This window comes from Ursus maritimus, unplaced genomic scaffold, assembly GCF_017311325.1.
Source record: "Ursus maritimus isolate PB19 unplaced genomic scaffold, ASM1731132v1 scaffold_17, whole genome shotgun sequence".
NCBI classification, from domain to species: Eukaryota; Metazoa; Chordata; class Mammalia; order Carnivora; family Ursidae; genus Ursus; species Ursus maritimus.
Window position 1 is genome coordinate 14,459,107 of NW_024424119.1, and position 7,643 is coordinate 14,466,749.

General features: G+C 43.4%; 1 long non-coding RNA gene across 1 annotated transcript in view; it reads left to right on the forward strand.

Moving 5' to 3' along the window:
- Nucleotides 1-7,643, forward strand: part of LOC103666990 — a 94,325-nt gene that overhangs the window by 16,156 nt on the left and 70,526 nt on the right. The gene's annotated exons all lie outside the window — the stretch shown is intronic.

Consider the following 7,643-nt stretch of genomic DNA (forward strand, 5'->3'; position numbering starts at 1 on the left):
CTGGATAATTTCTAATAACTAAGCTAATGTGTTATGATGTTCTTCTAGGGTTAAAGCGTTCTGGTGAAGCATATTAGACACCTTTCCTGAGGCAGGACAGCTTTTTGGACCAAATGTGAAGGCCTATTTGGAATGGAGCTAACTCCAGTGCACCCACTTGAGATAGCAGGTGGGGATAGGAAACAACAACTTTTTTGACATTAATCCCAATTGAATAAAATTCCCAAATAGCTCACTGTTTCTTCTGGAGAGTAGTTTTTCTCTAAATGGAATGACCAGAGAACATAAGAAAATTTCTTCCTGTTCTATGGCATTTACCATAGAAATGCTGCCCTTCAGAACTGGGTTCCATAGGTGCTTTACTCATGAACCTTCTTTTCCTGCTCCTGTTGGAGCTCTTCTGTCACACCTCACCCCCACGTCACCCTCCAGGAACCCTCCACTCTTATGTGAGTGGCCACAGAGGGGCTGACGCACAGACCAACCAGAGCACATGGTCCAACTTTTAATAACAAGGCAAAATGCCCAAGCCTCGAGGGGTGCCTGGGTGGCGCAGTCGTTAAACGTCTGCCTTCGGCTCAGGGCGTGATCCCAGCGTTCTGGGATCGAGTCCCACATCAGGCTCCTCCGCTAGGAGCCTGCTTCTTCCTCTCCCACTCCCCCTGCTTGTGTTCCCTCTCTCGCTGGCTGTCTCTCTGTCACATAAATAAATACAATCTTAAAAAAAAAAAAAAAGCCCAAGCCTCGAGCAGGGACAAAAGAGAAGCCCAGTTTCCTTCACAGAGCTAGCATGGGTCTAGTTAAGATCAAGGGTCCCAAAGCCAGACAGATTTGAATTTCAGTATCAATTCAGGCAATAAATTTGTTCAGAAACTTAGGCTGTATACCGTATAATGTTTTTAAATAAAATACAGGTCATGGGATTGTAATTGTAATGAAAAAGAAGTGAAATGATGTCTGTAAAGTGCTTCATAGATTGGCCAGCATGTAGTCAACAAGCATCAGTTGCTCTTCCTGCTTTTCCCTCAAAATACTTTGTCTCTGGCCTCCCAGCCGACATGAATGTCAGTCTCCTGTAGATTCCATGACAGAGACTTGGAGAGAAAAATGGTCTCCACAATTTCGACAACTGTCTTTTCCCCTAAAACCAACGGTGGCGATTTTAGTCTAAAATATCTAGATCGTCTTCATCACTTAACTTACTCAGGTACCTGGTCAGTTGACACTTGTCTTTTATGCAATTGGAAAACAGTACAAGAGTTGTATGTGCAAAAAAAAAAAAAAAAAGTATGTGCATACACACACTTATGTAGATAGGAATATACCTTCGGTAACCTTTTGCTTATCTGTTCTCTCCTATGGCTTCAGAAACATGTGAGGTAGGTTTTATATTTCCGATTTTATAACTAAAGGAAAAGGCAACACACAGAAGCAATCCGGCTGAGCCAAAAGCCTGGCAGCCGATTAGGGATAGAGCTGGGGGCGGTCTGAGCCCCGGGCAGTTTTTCCTGCTCCCTACCGCTCTGATGACTGTGGACGTGAACTGCACTAGAACTTGGCTGCCAAGGAAGTCCCAGAGGAGAGGTAACCAAAGGAAACAGCGTGGCTGACATCCAATTAAAAGTTAAGATCCCGCCGGGCAATCTCTCCTTAATTGACGACAGACATTGCTGTCGCTACGCCATCTAGCCACTTTGCAGCGGCGGGGACGTTAGCACGCGCTCCCGGGGACCGGGAATGAATGAACGGCGCATGCTTTCCAAGGGAGCGCGGGTTGCTTTGGCCGAATTCTGCCCTGGCTGTTTTCTGGGGATGAATTGGCTGTAGTCAGACGATCAGGGGCGGTAACCTTTCCTAATAACCACCTCAGGCTTTTGGCACCTACCGCTCTGGCACTGTCTAGGGAAGCTCTTAATGCTCCTTCATGCTACTTGTCATGTCAAGCCGCTTGTCTCGCTTTGCTAGGACATCGGACGCTGTCCGGCAAACAGCTCATCCCTGTGGGATCCAGCGCGTGCCCTGCCGAGGGCTCAGACAGCGTTCTGATCGTCTCTGACACATCTGAAAAAAACGACCCGGGTTTGTACGGCTTTCCTATCCGTGGTTCCATGGTGTTTGAAATCAGGATGTGGTCCGGAGTTAATGACATAAGGAAACACTTTGATGCTTGTATCGCCTGCTTGGTTTACTTGAACCTCGCATGGACTGGCCTTCCTCCTGCCCCGGACTCCCTGGCCCCGCATGCTCCTCTCCGCTTCCTGTGCAGGCCTTCCTCTGGTTTGTGGCCTGTGCCCTGCGTCTTGTTCCTTCAAGGCGCACGCCGAGCCGCTGCTCCGAGTTTTTGTGGCTGGCTTCTGCTGCCGGCTCATCATCCAGCCCCAGGCTCGGGTCTCTTTTCCCAGTTTTAAAACCTGAAACAGCTCTCTTCCAGTTTGTCTGTAGCTTTCCCTTTCAACTCTCCCTCCCGCCTTCATGGTAAGTAAGCAGGAACTAGGCTCCTTTTCCAAACCTTGATTTTATAATACCTGCATTTCTGCAGAATGATGATGCTTAGAAGACTAACCGAAGTATGCTAAACTTGGTATTGATTCGATGACTTCATAAAGATTCCTTGCCAGTTTTTTTTTTTTGCTTGTTTATTTTTTGTTTTTTGGTTTTTTTTGTTTTTTTCTGAAAGAGCCTGCTTAAAATCTTTGCTAATCTACTTGAATTTCCTCCTAAATGCAGTTACACATAATACCTCTTAAAACTAGTTCTCTATATTTGCCGCTCCTGCTGGCACTCAGGAGGGCTAATGAGTCCTGAAGATTAGGTCTTCAGAAGGGAAGGATGAAAGTTCCCATGTAGGTAAATACCACTTAAGACTCGAAATTTCCAGGAAGGTTGGAGATTTTTGTGGAGACCCCTAAAATGCTGTTTGTCAGTTACCACCATGAAATTTCTCCCTCTAGTTTATGTTATGTTCACATTCAGTCATTCCATGAGTGTACCATATATGTTTGTTTCTTTTTTTTTTAAGATTTATTTATTTGAAAGAGAGAGAGAGAGAGCACGAAAGAGTGGGGGAAGGGCAGAGGGAGAGGGAGAAGCAAACTCCCTGCTGAGCAGGGAGCCCCACATGGGGCTTGATCCCAGGACTCTGGGATCATGACCCGAACTGAAGGCAGATGCTTAACCAACTGAGGTGCCCCTATATGTTTCTGATCTGGGTAGATAAACCACATTTATAGATTTAAAGTTTTTATCAGCTGCTGCCCGGAAGTTTTTCCTGACTCAGTTAAGAACCTGTGAAACTTAACCCTTGACATTTCACTAGCTGCAGTTTGTAATTAAATCAACTTTCGTCTAGACCATAGTTGTATGGTCCTAATAGCACAGTAGAAAGAAAGGGCAAGCCCTTATTCTTATTTCTGCCATCCCTACAAGTTTATATTGTGACCTTAATTGAAGGACTTCTTGCATTGCCCAATAAAAATAATTGCAAATTTTAACACTTGCCTCCAACCAAAAATAAAATTATAGGACTTCATTAGTATTCCGGTGCTCTTAAAGATTTCAGGGTTGGTCTGTGGGTTTGCCAAGGGCATGGCCTGTGTCTGATTCAGTCACCTTTTCATCCACAGACACTCACATGTTGCCTGGAGCACCATATGGAAAGTGCCCAATGAATGGAATAAATGAATGAATGAATGAATGGAAAGATAGAACCAGAGTCACGTTTTAGTTGCCTACCTGTATATTTTCAGGGTAATGTAGTATTTAAAAAGGGACAGAGATAACACATTTCTAAAAGGTTATGAATGGCATATTTAACACTTCCCAGGAAGACGGAATCCAGTTTCTATCACTTGATCGGGGTCTTCATTTACAGAGGCATTGAGAATTCCCCGTGGCTGAATATGGGTGAAACTTTAAGGCAAGCTGAAGGCCCAGGCTGCCCTGTGGACATCAATACTCCCATGGAGCACTTTCCAAGAAGAAAAGTGTGGGCTTGCTGGTCTTTTCATCAAAACTCCTAGAACTTGGCTGACTGCCTGGTTTATCCCAGGACATTAGTCAGCCCACAAATCCCACATTTGTTTATTCAGTCCAGAGCAAGTGAATACTGCCATTCTCCCATCTCCTTTGTTGGCAAATGCTTTGTTAACCTGAATTGAGCCCTGCAACACAAAATGAAGTGACTAATCTTTCAGGGGGTTTTCCCCTCCCAGATTCTTGTATGAGCAACTGAATCGATAGGCCACAAAGCCCCATACTGTCGTTTTCCCTCATGCTGCCCTTTTATTCTGATGGCTCCACATTGTACTTAAGGAAACCAATACCTTCCAGAGTGTGGTTGAAGTGGCGCCACCATTAAGAGAAGGAGGTTATGGGACTTTTTAGTCTTGTGAGAAAGTGATAGCAAGCAAAGAGAGTTTAGGTTGATTATTTATACTTGGGCCGTCTACTCCTGGGCACAGGCAATAGGTGTCACCTCGCTCATCTCCCACTCTGAAATTTTTCTGATTCTGAATATATGGGTCTGAGAGTGTAAGAAGTAGGAATCGTAACACAACACCCAGTTTGGATAATCACACAGTTAATATGTGGTGGGTCTGGAATATAACTTAAAAAGGGGTTATATCCTTAATCACTGGGCTATTTGTCTATCTGCAAAGATCTGTAAAGACCTGGGCTTTTCAGCAAAAGTATAAGGATCTGTGTTTCTGAATTGCCATTGACCATGAAAGAGTGATGAGCTTGGAAGACTCATGGAGGTGCAACATAGTACACGATAGAAGAGGGGATAAAGGAAATCATAAGACTTGACATTTTTGCCACAAACCAACCATTTTTATAGCATGTTGCACATAGCAGCTTGGCAGGTAATTCTCATCAGTCGTTAGGCTGGTGGCAATTCTACTTGGTTCATAAAGCTTTGGCTCTGTGTTTCCCATCCATAACCTGTTTTTCTCTCTCCTCTTCTTCCAACTCTTGGCCAGAGCTACTTTCCAGATGACTTCTTTCTATCACACTCTTCCTCCCCCGTGTAAGAGAATACAAGTAGATGCTGATGTTTGAAGCAAGAACACTCAAGAATTGTTGCTTGGCTTTTAACCCAAGGCTTGGATTGGTACAGTCTTTTTAGGTTTTTAGTGTGAGGTTTAGGGATCACAAAGGTTGTTTCGTCCATGAGACTTTTGCAAATTGTTATTTTCATACCTGAGATCTGGAGGAAACATCAGTCAAAATGGTTTTTAAAGGGGTGTCTGGGTGGCTCAGTTGGTTAAGCACCTGTCTTTGGCTCGGGTCGTGATCTCAGGGTCCTGGGATTGAGCCCCACATCAGCACGCTTTCTCTCTCAAATAAATAAATAAATAAATCTTTAAAAACAATAGTTTTTAAAATAGCCATTAGCTTGGGAGATGCCTAGACAAGGACTGTGGCAAGAGCTTTGCCTGGATTACCCTGTTTTTGTGTCACATGATCTTTAAAAAAAAGATATTTAAAGAAAATTTTTTCTGAGAATGATCACTCCCACTATTTTGCTATAGAGGGTCAGGAAATCTGTAAAAAATTCCTGGGCTTGGGTACAGATGACGCATGTACTGGCAAACAGAAATCTAGAGTGATAAAAGAGTTTTGTCTTTTGTAGAAACTTCTCCAGACTTGAGGCCTGTATTTTTGGATTTGACTCATTGAAAATCTTCATTGAACACCTAGTGCATGCCAAACACTCTGCTACATTATGAGGGGTTGGGGGCCTCTACTATAGTCCAGTTGGGATACAGGAAGGGTGAAGAGAGAATACATATACTTATAGCAGAAGGCAAAATAAAATACAGTGTGCAACGGACTATGGGAGATTATGGCAGAAGAGGGCCTATTTCATTAGCGGAGTCAGGAAATGCATTGCCAAGGTCATGGCATTCTTGCTGGGTCATAAGGCTAGGGTCTTGGCAGGTGAGGAGGCATCCACATGCAAGAGAATAAGAGCAAAACACACGGTTGTGAGAAAGGGGAAGGGAACTGTGAGTGTTGCCATGCAGGGTGGAGGCAGGGAAATGAAGGCTGACTGGCTTTATATTGTGAGTACGGAGCCTCGTGCACACAGTTGACCATGCGGCCTTCCTTGAACCCTTGTTTGCTCCAGAGTCATGGCACCTCCTGGCTCTTTACCAGTCTTAGCCGGCCGATGCTTCTCGGTCATGTTGCCTGAACTCTCTGTGTTGAAGGGCATCAGCATCTGATCATTCCTAAATTGCTATATTTAAATATTCAATATTTAACATCTACATGCCAGTGGTCTCTAAATTGGTTAGGTCTCCCCACACCCCATGTCCTGACCTCTAGGCTGTATATCACATTGTCTACTGAACTCCACTTTGATGTCTAAATTTCTAGGCCCAAATTAGAATTCCTAATTCTTTGCTTCCACCCACCCTGCCTCCACTTTGCTGCTGGAAATCCTCCTCTTTCACCAGTGTTCCCCATCTCAGTTAATGGGCCCGCCACCCACCTTGTTGCTTAGGCCCCTGAACTTGGAGTTATTCTAGATGTGGCCTTTCTCTCACCCTTACCATTTAATAACACATGTTTTGAGTTCCCCTCTACCCCACCGCAAACAAGCAGCTGTTGTTTTTTGTTATAAGCCTTATGGTAGTAAGACTTGCCTCCAAATGCACATGAATCGCTCTGATAACAATAAATAGTAAGTTAAAAAGAGATTAATTTTACAGAGATTGTCTCTTGATTCCTTTCCAGAAATTAACTCCTCTGTTGTCCACAAGAGCCGTGGGTTCCTCAGTTTGCATCTATGTTGGGATTTATTTCTCCCATGTTTCAAAAGAATCTTCACATTCTCTTGCCTTTCAGCCCCAGTGGCAATGGATTAGATACATAAATACATGTCCTGATAGACAAACAAATGTTACGTCCCCACATATCTGTTACATAGTGAAAATAACAATAACGATGCACATGATAGTAGTACTATTACTAGTAGTACTCACTAGCACCTGTTACACCCTGCCAGGCCCTGCAGTAAGCACCATACATTCACTGATGTTTTAAACCTCACAGTGGCCCTCGGGGATGGATATGTCATTGCCTTCATTTTAGACCTGCCGAAGGTCACATCGCTGGGAAGTGGCAGAGAATCAAGATATGAACTTATTCCTGCTGGACTCCAAAGCCCATGGTTTTTACCAAACGTAATTTAGAATTCCGAATCACTGAATAAATATAGATGCAGCTTCTAGTGCAAAGAACATTTTGGCTGACCACACTCGGGAAGACATAAAGATACAGCTCTAGAAAGATGGTGTAGTAAAAAGAATAGATCCTAGGTACATCACCTTCCATAGGCTTCAGGGTGTATTCTTTATGTAAATTTCAAAGTAATTTTATTTTTGGGGCTGCCAAAAAATTGTCATTCATTTAAATTTTTTGCCCTAACATTCATTTCTTCTCAGTCCCTCCATTGGACACCTTCACTGACCTCAGAAATATAAAAAGAGAAATCGGGGAGAAACTACCTAATAGGAAAATAAATGGAATTATGAGAAAAAATTTCTAGGAGAGAACAATACTTTGCAGCCCTTTCAGTTTCTTTCTTTTCTTTCTTTCTTTCTTTCTTTCTTTCTTTCTTTCTTTCTTTCTTT